Raw genomic sequence first — 14355 nt, forward strand, 5'->3', positions numbered from 1 at the left:
ACCATTATATACAATTTTAATATACCAATAAAAATATGGAAAAAAGATTAACATAAGCAATTAGAAAAAACACAAAATTTCTAGTCAGCATTTTGTAGACATCTATATTCTCACAGACTCTATAAGAACATTTTGTATGATAATATTGACTGAGAAAATAAACTGCTTATTAAAATAATCAAAACTTTCTACCATTAGTGCTAGATTGAATCTTTATTATGACTGACAGATGAAACCTTAGTGAATGGGCTTTCATGCAACTGCAGTCAATATCACAGTCTATGCCTATGTGTTTGCACACTATAGATCAAAGAAAGAAAAGCTGAAAGGTACACATATATTTTTACATTTAATTTGAACATATCAAAAAGATTACACAGTTAAGATATAAGATACCCAGATTTTTGGCATGACACTTATGAGTCTTAATTGATCAGTTTTCACAGAAATTTTCATTTTCAAGAGGACACTACTGCTTCATTTTACCTACTTATTAGAGTGTGCAGCTCAGAGTCCAATCTGATCTTCTTCTGGAGAGTCTGTCCTGTTAAAGGAGGATTATTGCTTAGTCAGCTATTCGGATTCTAATGGAATTGGTGGTTATGGGAAGAGGAGTGGGTAGAAGATGAATAGACTCAAAGGAACTCTTTAAAGATGAGGTTGAAGCAATTTTCACTAGGAAAAAAGGGAAATAATTACAAAGAAATTCTTTCTGAAAAAGATCAATAATGAGAAAATTACGCTTTGAACTCATCGTCATAGAAAATCTATTTTGTAATATTTTCTCTCTAGAGGAATAACTTTTAAATTGGCTCATATTGTCTAGTACATCTTTTTCACACAAGCAAAAGAAGCCCACAAAACATCACTCCAAAAGGAAGGGAGAACAATATTTTTCTTGTTTTCAGGAAAAAAATATACACCCTAATAGGAAAAACTAAGACCATCTCCATCTTCTATGGTCAGATATTTTAAATTTTTAACCTAATAACAAATACTTACATTTACAAAATGAGAGAAGAATTAAGCGAAAGTAGGAGAAAATTGTAAAGCATAAAAAGTTGCTATATATTCCTTATACTTAATATTAAGAATTTTTAAAATCTAGCAGTATTATGATTACCAGGGAATATATTTGTGACTAATTCAAGTCTCTGCAAAGATCTTTGAAAACATTTTTTTCTTTGTGTTTATAAACTCAGCTTCACTGAGAGATATTTACACACACTTATATTCAGTAATCTTAATTATATATTTTGAAGATTACTGAGAAATATATGCAATTGTGTATTCTCAGCAGCAATCAGATATAGAACATTTCCATTAACTTAAGAGTCACCTTGTGACCCTTTATAATCAATATCCTTCTCTCAGCCCCAGTTCCTGGCAAACACTGATCTTCTTTCTGTCACTATGGTTTTTAACTTTTCTAAAATTTCATATAAATGGAATACTGTATTTTGGGGGCTGCAGATTAATGCTTTACAGATTGGTGTTGTATGCATAAGTACTAGAATATTTAATTGCTAAAATATTCCATTGTATGGAAGTGCTACCAATCACTTATCCACTTATCATTTAATGGGTATTTGGGTTGTAGTTTAGTTTCTATGAATAAAGCACCTGAGTACAAATATTTTTTGTGTCCATACTTTTTATTATCTTATATAAAACCTAAGAGTGGAATTGCTGGCTCATATGATACATATGTATTTATAAGAAACTGAATAATGTTTTACATTTCCACTAGTAGTAACTACATTTCAGTTACTCTATATCCTCACCAATGTCCTGAACAGTTCTACACTAGTGAACAATTTTGACCATAAAAAACAGCATGAATTTTATTTTACAGTATACCCATTATGTAAATTTATAACTAAAACATGTTTAGGGAATACTTTTGGTTTACTACAAGCAAGCAAGGCAGTCTAATTTTTATTGTCTGTTCCCTGATATTTTGCCAAAAATTAAAATGTATGTCTTAACAACCACTATTTTGACAACTTACTGATGGATGGATTGATAGTTTTACAAATATAGGTCATGAATTTGATATACAGAGCCACACAAGTATCTAATTCTGGGTCATTGGCTTATTTTTATGAATACAAACATATATATATATATATATATATATATATATATATATATATATGTGTGTGTGTGTGTGTGTGTGTATGTATATACACACAACGTATGAATACATGTGTATATATATGAATATATATACACATATATATGAATACATACATATATGTATATACGTATAAACATTTATATATTAAATGTATGATTTTATCTACCAAGGAATAGTTTCCCAGGATTAGCAGGGAAAGCAGGCTGAAATATTAATCGGGGTTTGGTGTTTGCCAAAGAGATGATACTGACATAAAACAAAGCAGGAGATTGACAACAGGTGGTTCAACCCTGAATTGAATTAGGGCTACATATGGCAGAAATTGTTATTGCAGAAAAATTACTGAAAAAAGAATCACATTGGCCACATTTTGGAAGCATTATATAACAATTTTTAGTCACCCAGTGATTGGCTTTCCTCTTTACCATTTGAAATTATTTTGTATCAGAGTCTGTCAACAAATGGATGGGTTTGGAAAAAAAGAAAAAATTATGTATTAGTAATTATTAAACTTCAATTTAGAAAGAAGACTGAAATTATTTTCTAAAACTGTTTGGTTTAACCATTTCATTTATTCATACATTGCCCTTAATCTAGTTTTCATATTTTTTCAAAAATGAGGTATAGTAAGATAATAGATGATTGAAATTCTAGAGGCTAACACTCTTAAATGAGTTTATACCAGTATGATATTCATTCTGAAGATTGTAGGTTCCTAAGATATAAAATTAAATACATTTATTTATTCTGTGTGACTTGCTGATTTTGATTCATTTTCAAAATCTCATACACTGGCCTCTGCTTTTTCCATTAAAATTCACCAACATCATTCCTTCTATCAATGAGTATTCAGCAAAAAGCTGAGCTTTTTTAAGGCCTTATATTAGAGAAAACTGTGTGAAGTTGCAGAAATCATTAGTACACTGATTCAACCTTTCAGATTAGCAAAAGAACATAGTCCAAGGTCACTGAATAAATTACACTGTATCAGAAAAGAAAATTACACCCTGACATAGTATGATTTTAATAAAAAATGAAAATGGGATTTATGACCCCCTTTCTTCAGGCTACTAATGTTCATTGCCAAAAGATGAATCCCTTCTGTGACATTAAATGTGAGATGGGCTACAGAAAATGTTGTAGATTAATTCACTTGCCAAGAAGAGAGGAAAAGTGTATACCTTCATATATTTTTAAACCCATCTGCTATCACAGTGAAGCCAAATATATTTGAGGCAAACAAATCAAGCCAAATAAGTCCATTTTTCCCTTCACTATAATGGGAACCTAATAAATAAATGAGGTGCAGGTCTAGCAGTTAACAGAAGGAAAACAACAATGCTGATTGGAGAGAAGTAGAAACCATTTAAATTATACCACCAACAAATAATTAAGCATATTTCTTTTAGGAGACATCGACAGGACCTAGTTGATCTAAAGGAATGTGTTCTACTGAGTTGAACAAGACACCTCTAGGATATTAATGAATAGTGGCATTTACAACTTATAGAATCAAGTAAAGGAATATGAAAAGCATAATTTAGAAGTGTTAACAACCATAAGGGCAACCGTAAAGTGATGTGGGTTTGGACCAACTTACATTATATCCTGATTAAATTTGAGAAATTGTTGTAAGCCAATAAGATGAAATCTATTTAGTACAAATGTAAAATGGCTCAGTGATGGCAGAAATTAACAGATGCCCTCATTCAGAATGACAAAAATGGAGACAGACTCTGTAGGATGGTTGGATGCATGGATTAATGAAGCTGTTAATAAGATAACATTTTACTGAATATGTCATGGAGGACTATCTCCTGTAGCAGTTAATTTTTTTTTTTTATTTAGGCTAAAAGAAAAAACATTAGTTGACAAAACTCTAAAATGTCAAGAGGCTGCTCATCAGTCGTTTCTTAAAATCTCTTCTTGATAAAATAGGACATGGTATAGCATAATGAATAAAGAACTTCCTCCTACTTAAGCACACTTTGTGTTTAGAGGATAACCTTTCTTAATACAATATTTGCTTGGTATTACTAATGCGTCTAATTTTTTCTTTAGATGATCTCTCTTTTTTGCTGCAACCTCTTGAACCTCCCATCTGTACTTCTGCGTCCATTTCCTATACCTACTTATTTTCTGAATTCCCTAAAATCAACCTCTTGTTTTCACATTTTGCTGAAATGTTTTCACTTGCAAGATGTTGAAAACATCCCTTCTGCCAATGCACTGGCTTTCCCCCAGGCTTTATTTTCCTTTGAACTTTAGCATTTGGTATCAGAGACCATCTGCTTCTAGTGTGAAACCTTTTTTCTTTGGGCTTCTGCACCTGGATCCTGGCCCTTCATTTTTCCTAGCTCTCATTCTTCCTTCCTGCTCTCTTTTTCAAGGGCCTCTTCTGTTCTTCCACATACTAACAATGATGTTTATTAAATCAGTATGGTCAATTCTCTTTTCTCTATATGCTCTATCTATGGATATATTAACCACTCCTCACAGATCCAATTAGTATCTCTATCATTATCTAATTCTCCTATCTACATCTGCAGCTTTGACCTCTTATCTTGGTCTTCTCTCAGTTACTTAGTCCACAGTCTTAAAATGTATATTTATTTGCATTTCTATAGTAACTGCAAATTTTACGTTTGCTGAAATGAGTATTCCATTTGTAATTATCTGCATGAATAGAAACACCATATTCCTCTGCTAGATTTTTGACACATTCATTTTCCTTCTCCCATCTCATTTATTTCTATTATTTCTATCTAATTCCTCCAGCTTATACCATTTTCCTTCAGGCCCAGTGTGATCCCTGTGCTCCAAACAGTTTGTACACAGTGTCCAGTTAAACATGAAGGCTTTCATTGTGGCCTCCCTGCCTTCAGTGGGCCTAGCCCCCACCTGACCTGCACTCTGTTGCCCTGATAATGTTCTTAACATATCATTTTCCTGATCAAGAACTTTCCATCCCTCCCAAGGCCCAAGGTGTCATATCACAAGCTCTTTGCCTATAGCTGTGTCCTTCACAGTCCATCCCATTTGACCTCCACAATTTAGTTTTTGCTCCCTTTCAACACACAGCCTACTTTGGTTGGGCCATCTTCACCTAGATTTCCACTTTTTGCCTTATTCCTGGTTATCTTTATATTTAAAATATCAATCCTTCAATTATAGACCAAAGTTTACTTTTAACTGTCTGGCAGCCTGTGAATTATACCCATAGTCTAACTCTTTTTGTCGGTTTCTTTTAGGTGAATGATGCCAAGTTCCATAGACATTTCATTCTTTAATTTTTCAATTTCCTAAAAAGCACTACAAAATCATTGAGTTATTCAGAATTGCTATAATTTGTATGCCTAAAAACATGAGAACATTACCATAGTGTTGAGGACACTTATGCATTATTTTATTAAGAATGCTACCTCCTATGGAATGTGTTACCTTGCAAAGATCCTTTTTATCATGAAACAGAGGGTTAGAATGCTCTGCTCGTAATAGTAAAGAAAGATTTGGTGGTGGTGGTTGTAGGTATAACATCAAGCTTATTTCTCGTGTTCTTCATTTGCAGTTGCATAAATTTTTGCTTTTATTTCTAAATAAGTGTTAATTTAGCTCTATCGTGTTTAATTTAGCTTGTTGTGAGTGGATTCATTAATCCTACAGTATATAGTGATTCATATTAGTATCATTAAAATGCCGGCTTGTAAGTACATAATTACTAGGCTTTTAGATATATATGGGCTGCAGTTAAAATAATGCATCCACAACACCCCTATGCTTACCCAAATGCACACAAAATTTTAAAATTTACCCATTGATACATTTTGATTCTCCCCTATGAAAGTCATAATAGGTGAGGAAAGTCCTTTGCCCTACCTAAAAATAATTTTAAAGCATTGATCTAAAATAGCTAATTAAGTTTGGTTTGTTTAATAGCTTCTTTTGCCCTAAGGCTTGTTCACAGCTCTGTTATGAAGTGAATGTTTGGATCCAAGAAATTCTCCAGGCTCTTTCTTGCTCTACCTGTCATTTCAAATCTAATTTTTGCTTAAACTCTTAAATTTAATGAAGGTAATAGGGCATCCTAGCTAAAAGCAAAGGCTTTAACCTAAGCTAGCACAACCTAAGTGCAAAGCTTAGATGTTTAAATGTTCCATTTTCTAGTGTGAAATTGAACACATTATTTAGGTTTTCTAAGCTTTGTATTCCTGTTGTCTAGGATGGGTTATTAGTTACATGTATGATCATTTGGAGAATACATGGGATTACACATGGAAGAAGAATGTCTTCACTAAACATTAGGAACTAACATGCTTCAGGCCATCACTTTCCTATTGAGCATGTCATTGCCTGGTACTAAATGTTCCATTATCCTTTGTTCTTGAATTAGTTAGACTTATGTGGTTTGTGTCTTCATAAATCCAGTATAACAAATTTGAGAATGAATTATAAGTATAGCAGTGCTTCACAAAGCAGGAAAATATCCTGTGTTCAAGGAAAAGTGGACCCAGTGATTTGATGGTTTTCAGTTTTCTTTTCATATCTTTCACTTTTGCTCTGTTGTGGGTATCTCATGCACTGTTAATCTCTGCAAGCTAACTTTCCCCATTTTGAGATTCACATTGAAAAATATTTCTGATAATATCTTATGAGCTTTCTGGAACTTGGTTGCCTGGTCAACCCTGACAAAGAAAGATGACATGTAAGTCAAATTCAAAATAACCAGCTGGTTCAACTAGAGAAAGATTTGATTGTCTCAAGTTAAATTTTGTGCCTACTTTTAATCTATTATTTATAGCAGAGGAGAATCATATTATTTGGACAAAGCTGCTTCTGCTATAACATATATATATGAGGCAAGTCTAGAAAAGGGAGTCATTAAGTCAGTCAGTGATCCAGTACTTGTCCTCTGTTGTCATCAACACTTGTTCAGCCTTAATTCTGAAGCCAAAATCATATCTGCTGTTATGACTTGGATATAGCAATTTTCAGAGGGAGAATGATTAGATTATGTGTGCTGTATCCTCATAAGGGAATCAATCCATTTAATGGATTAATAATTTAGATAGACTATTTGTGGTAATGGATCAGGAATGGCTGGAAGAAGTATGTCATCAGGGGTGTAGCCTTGGGCTGTATTTGTCCCTGGTTTATCCCCTCTTATTTCCCCGCTTTCTAATTTCCATGAACTTGGAAGCTTTATTCCACCATGCCCTTCCATCATGATGTTTTGCCTTGTGTCAGGCCCAGAGCAATGGTGTGAGCAGACTATGGATTGGAATCTCTGAAACTGTTAGTTCAAAATGTGCTTTTTCCACACTAAGTTATTCTTATCAGGTATTTTTGTCATGGTGACAGAAACCTGGCCAAGACAGCTGCAAAAGCCTATAATTACATAAGAAGGAAGATCACATATTTATTTCCCACCTCTCTAAATTCTATACATTTTTAAGATCCAGCTCACTTATAATCTCCTCCGTTTACAATTTTTTAAATTATTTATCATACAATATCTTTTCAATAATCTCTGATTATAAAAGTAGATTAATAGAGTTCATACAAAGTACTACACTAATTTACTCTCTTGTAATTTTAAGACTTTGGACTATTTTTATTGGATTGTCTGTCTTTTTAAAAATGGTATATAAGAAATGTTTCATATTTTCTACATATGAGTGTGATGATTTAAAGAAATGACCACAAAATTTATAGGTATTCCACCTCTCTTTAGGTCAGCTCTTTGTCTCTGCCTCTGAATCGGGGATAATTTATGATTGCTTGGAGAAATACAGTGTGTTTTAAGTAATATGTGATCTCTGAGGCTCATGTTTAAATGAAGACATATCTTCCACTTTGGTGGAATATTTGTGATGAGGCATCCGGCCACCATGTAAGGACTTTCTAACATCAGAGCATGCTATTGAGGGCATCTGTAAGCATGGAAGAGCTACAGTTATGCATTACATCATCCTAGCCCAGGAACCAGACCTGTGAGGGCAGAAATCTTTAGATGATTGCAGCTTCTACCCATCTAGCTACTCTCTGCCCTGAAGGCTTCTCAGTAGAGAAACCAGACACTCTCTTATAATTTTAAGACATCCCCACTGTATCAATTCTAAATATCTGGCCACCCAAATACTTGAATACCATACAATAAAATTGTTTTGTTTTGTTTTATTTCTTTTTGTCTTTCTTTCTTTTGCCATTATATAATGGGGTAATTTGTTACACAGCAATTACAATTTCAACAGGGTCTTTGGTCAGTTGTATGAATTTTCTCATTTTGTAGTTTTCCTTTTTATTTTCTTAATAATGACTTTTCATACAATGAAGTCCAGTTTTCAATCTTTATCTTCACGATTGATTCATGCTTTCAGTAGTTCTGTTTGATAAATGCTTTCTTTCCAACCCCAAGGTCAAGAAGATATTTTTCTATGTTAACTTTTCATTTTATTTTATTTTTAATCCACAAGGCAATTGAAATTAATGTTTTATGTATGGTTTAAAGGTCAATATTTATTTCTTTTTACCAATAGGTATGCCATTGACAAAATGCCCTCTATTGAAGGGATGATATCTTCTCCATTTGTGTTTAGGTTTTGTATCTGGATTATCTCCCCACTACTACAAGTCACTTATCTTTCTTTGCATAATACCATATCTTAGCTAATATCTTTATAACTCTCTATATATTAACATAGTTTTTTTGTACTTTGTTTTTCTTAAAAAACCAATAGTTCTTAATTCTTTTGAGGCCTTTGTATTTCCATATGAAATTGTAAAGCAAATTTTCAATTTAAACACACAGACACACACACACACACACACACACACATAGATAGACATACACACATGCTGTGATTTTAATTGCAGTTGCATTGAATATATGGGGCAACTTTCAGAATATTTATATATTTAAAATATTAGGTTTTCAATCCAAACCACATTTTTTTCTTAATTTTGGTAGTTTTTATTTCTCTCAATAATGTTGTAGACTTTTCTGCATAGAAATACTCAACACCTTTGGAGAGGTATTCCTACATGTTCACTTTTTAGGAGATGTTTCATTTTGTATTTTATTAATTATGTGCTGTATTTTTGTTTTCTGTATATTTGAGTATGTATTGATCTTGTGCCTTAAGATGTGCTAAAGTCACATCTTTAAAATAATAGTTAGCTTAATATACTTTTGAGTTTCCTCCTTACAATTACTTTGTCTGAAAATCATGATGTCTTTATTTTTTTTCTCTTCTTACAATTTTTTTTGAAATCTATTATTATTTTTTTTGACTGTGAGTAGGATAAATGTTTGAGAGAAACTGAAAATGCTAGGCTCATTCTCATTCCAAAAAGTGAAATAGAGGGATGAATTTCATTAAAAATCAAAATTTTTTTTAGGTACACTATTGTACTAAAGTTACTAAGTAACTTCCCTTGACTTCCCAGTTTGGGAAATGTTGTTTTTGAAATGTATCATGGGTTTTCCTCTCTATTTTGGCATGATTATGAGCAATTTTGCCTTCTTTTATTAATGTCGTGAATTATAAAATCAGTTTTCAAAGGTTAAACCAATGCCATATTCCCCAAATAAAGGCAATTTTGTTGTGACGTGTTTTTTTTTTCTTTTATATCTTTCTGGATTCTGTCTGCAATGTTTTCTTTTTTTTAATTTGTGTCTATATTTATGAAACAAATTGGCCTATAATTTTTCTTTCTTGAAATAGCCTTGTCACATATCAGCTCTGGTAGCATACATATGCATACATATATATATATATATATATATATATATATATATATATATATGAAACTTTTATATATAAAAACTATAATAAGCTTGATATGCATACATATATATGAAACTTTTATATATAAAAACTATAATAAGCTTTTTATGTATAACTTTATATATAGAAAGCCATATAAAATATGTATGTTTACATACTTATATATAAAAGTGTATATATAAATACATGCAAACATACATATATAACTAAGTGTATGTATAGGGAATATGATATCAGAGTTATTCCAGATTTACTAAATACTTTGGAAATTTTCTTATTTATTATCAATAAACACATTTGGGCCTAGAGATTCTTTGAAGGAAAGATTTTGTTTCTGTACAGAACAAAATACAAGTGTATGTGAATTCTTTAGTAACATTAAATCAAATGTGTTGGAGTTTTCTAAATTTTGTATGTTTTAGAAATTTATTTCCTTAAGCTCTACAACAGTACAAAAAAAAAGGAAGGAATGCTCATAATGCAGACAGAATATAAAAGGGTAAAAGTCTACTTCCTGTTTTACAAATCAGTTTTTCTTTTCTAAAGAAATAGTTACCCAGAGCAACAAGACACATTCAACTTTTCTAAGATTCCCTAGCCTGCATTTCCTTTGTAAGGCTATTCTCAGCTGAGAACCACACTTTGTGTGCTTCCACAGACATACATTTGATTTCTTATTTAGTGATTTACTTAGTTATTCTAAATTATCTTGTACAGTTACCTTTGTCCCTTTTCTTTCTCCAGGAAAGGTTCCTTGTTGCTGCTGTTGTCATTGTTGTTGTTTTATTATTAACCAAAGTCTCAAATTTCATTCAAATTTCCTTAATTTTAATATTTTCCTATTGTCCTCTTTCTGTTTCAGAATTCCATCCAGGACATAACATGAAATTTATTGATTATGTCATCTTAGCCTCTTCTTGGTTGGTTCTTGAACTTGTCTTTTTTTTTTTTGATAACTTTTTCTGTTTTGAAAATTACAACTTAGGTATTTTTCAGTATACCCCTCAAGTGAGATTTTTCTGATCTTTTCTCCATAATCAGAGTAGCATAGTATTTCCTAGGAGAAAGACCACACAAAAAGTCACTCTTGATTACATCATATGAAAGGGATACATGGCAAATATCACTTATCACTGTTCATGTCTATCCTGATCTCCTTCATAAGGCAGTGTTTGTTTCTAAGATGTCTGCATGGTACAGTCATCCTCGGTCCCCTTCCATTAAATACTTTTAGAAGAAAGTCATTACTCATAGTTCATATGTAAGGAAATGATTCTATACATATTTAGGGGAAAAATATATAAATTGGAACTCTTCTACAGAAAAGATGTGTTTATTCTGTCTTATTTATTTATTTATTTATTCAACCACTTATTTGTATCAGTGTAACCATAGATGTTTATTTTATACTTTGGGTTAAAATATAATAACAGTCTTACTTAGGTGTTGTTCAAATAGCATCAAGTTTGTTTACTGGGAACTCTTTGACATATCAGCAACATTGCACATGTTTTAAAAACTTTTTTGCACCAAACACATTCACATTTCTTTTTCTTTGTTTTTATTTTTTGTTTAAGCAAATGACAAAGACCCAGTTTACCAGCTTTTTTAAACCTAAGCTTAACATTATATATTTAAACAATTGGCAAAACTTTACTAAGTTGCTTGCATTAATGCATGACTAGAAAACTTCCTTAAGTTTATATTAAGCCAGAAATGTATTACCATTAATGCATTTATATTTTTCATTACTAAATACTAAAAAAAAGAACTGAAATTACTTCTATAGATAATTCTTCCTGGAAATGTTAGCTTCACAGCAGGCTGACACTACTCAATTCTCATGTCAAACACCATGGAAAGCAGATCCATGCTGGTGTTAGAATATAATCTTGTCTTAGCACTACCCAAAAGTCAAAGTTCACCTTGGATTATGTTTTAGAAAAAACCAAAGCACATACAGAGATTACCCCAATTTTAAAGAAAAAAATGATCCTACTGTGTGGTGCCAACAATGAACTCAAAGGTCTATGGCAAATAGGGGCTCTGATGAGCTGTTTATAATAGTTTAGCTTAGGTACATTTATACTTAAAGTGGGTTCAGTTGAAATCTTCAAAAGAATGCTCCTGTTAATCCTCAAATGGTACTTGTTACAGTTTAACATTTCTGTTAAATGTGTGCATTGAATTACTTGCTTTCCAAGTAGAGAAGCTGTTCCTTACCATTCATCCTTAAGGATGTTAACAGGCCATCTTCTTCAAATTCTACTTTTTCTTGACCATTCTTGACAATTCTTTTCGTAGTGATTTTTCTGCCATTTACTACCTTAGTAGAAGTAAATATAGATTTGAACTTGTCCATCTCACTACCACCAAATGACAGGGTCGAGAGTAAAGTGAGCCCCCTGTAACACATTGACCCAAATGAAGTAAATTCTGTATCAAAGGCAGAAAAATCCATCTCTCCTTGACAGAAATCCATTAAAAGCAGAGAAAAGCTAGTCCACACCTTGGTTTCTGCTTCCTAGGGGATCCTTTCAGTTCCCAAAAATGTCTCCAAATGGGTCTTCAAAGAAGTCAAACAAAATGGGTCCCTTTCACCAAAAGAATTCCCTGAAGGCCATCTGGGTTCCAGGATGTGAAGCCAAACTCAACAGGAAAATCAAAATGACTTTCATGTCCTCCTCCAACATGTAATCAATCCTTCCTTGCCATACTTGTCACAGATTTAGCTTCTGATAACCCCTCATATGGCTCAGCTACTTGTTTGAATTTCTTCTCTGCTTCTTCTTTATTCTCAGTTTTTTAAAAAAGTTATTGTCATGTTCCTTTTATTTCCTATGGCATTTGAAAAACAAATGCATAATTATTATAAATATGTTAATGAATACTTCATATATAAAGATGTAATTTGTGACACCAATAACAAAATATTCTCAGGATTTTCATCTGGATGTGACATTAGTGCCAATGTTCAATATGACTTTTGTTTTTGGTCGGGGGGGAGTGGGCTGGGAATTGGACTAAGGAGCATTAGACCACTGAGCCACATCCCCAGCCCTATTTTGTATTATATTTAGAGACAGGGTCTCACTGAATTGCTTAGCGCCTTGAACTACAAGCCTCTGGAGCCTCTGGGCTTGCAGGCATGTGCCACAACCCCTGGCTCAAAATGACTTTTTGATGTCCTGGGTGAGGCATGTCTCTGCACACGTAGAACATAATAGTAATGAGCCATGCTTTAACAGATTTTTAGAACAAGTCCTAGGACACAGAGTGATGCCAGCAGACTTGCAGGGTGGGTTGACTGCTCCTGGTCCAGCAGGGGCTGCGCTGGTGGCAGCTGCATAGCCTCCTCATAGTTTTTCTTGCTGTGCAGTTTGTATAGTTACTTTATATTCTGAGCACTTTCTTAATTTCTGGCACTGCCATATGTTCCAGGTTAATCTCAAATATTTTCTGCCCCAGTCCTAAAATCAGCTATTTCTCAAGGAGTCTTCATTTCTTTTGTTGAAGAATTGGTATTAGAAAACAAAATTCAGGCAGTAAGTATGCCCTATTATATAATTTTGATAAATTATGTGTTCTTAGGAATTTTCATTTTGTTCATATAAAAACAAATTATCAGAACAGATTTCTTTGTAATATGTTCAGATCATCACCTCCACATCTCTATGATCTGTAGTGATGTCACTTTTAACATTTGATATTGGTTGTTTATACATTTCCTTTTTCCTTAAGCATCTTTGCTAAGGGTACATAAATGTTATTATTATTTTCAAAGAAATAACTTTGTCTGCTGAACCCTATTATATACCTTTATTTTAGAAAATTTTAAAATACTCTTTTGGGTTTTTTAAATTTTTATTTAATTATTTTTCCCATTTCTTTAAATTTAATTTACTATTCATTTTACATATTTTTTGAGATGGGTAGATTACTAATAATTAGTTTTTCTGTTTTAATGAGTGGACTTAGATTTGTTTGTGACTCTCTAAGCAGGACATGAGCTGCATTTCACAAGCTATGATATGTCATACTTTTTACTATTTAGTTCAAATTGTTCTTAAATTGCTTTGTAATGTTTCTTTGATTCATGGGTTATTTAAAAATACATTGATGAACATCCTAATATATTGAGATTTTCCAGTCATCTTGTTGATTTCTACTTTATAGTTAAGAGATCATATTCTCTATATGTAGAATACAAATACATTGTTTTCTATCTCACTGTGTAAATGTGGTTATATGCTTATAGTGACTCACATAAAACTATTATTTCAATATAGAGGTTGACTAACCACTTCTAAATAGGAACAAAAGCTAATATTAAGTGAGCAATTACAAATGGCAGGGATTTTATTTGTGGTATATGCTATTTTAGACATTCTAATAACTCTTGAAATAGTTGAGACTATCCTACCTATA

At 32.3% G+C, this 14355-nt stretch overlaps 1 pseudogene; it reads right to left on the minus strand.

The window, feature by feature from the left end:
* Positions 1-12115: 12115 nt before the first annotated feature.
* On the minus strand, positions 12116-13276 carry LOC124079573 (dnaJ homolog subfamily B member 6-like; annotated as a pseudogene).
* Positions 13277-14355: the final 1079 nt, after the last annotated feature.

The sequence above is a fragment of the Marmota monax genome, unplaced genomic scaffold (assembly GCF_021218885.2).
Source record: "Marmota monax isolate L192 unplaced genomic scaffold, Marmota_monax_Labrador192_F-V1.1 WCK01_AAM20220418_F8-fsc00119, whole genome shotgun sequence".
Taxonomy (NCBI): domain Eukaryota; kingdom Metazoa; phylum Chordata; class Mammalia; order Rodentia; family Sciuridae; genus Marmota; species Marmota monax.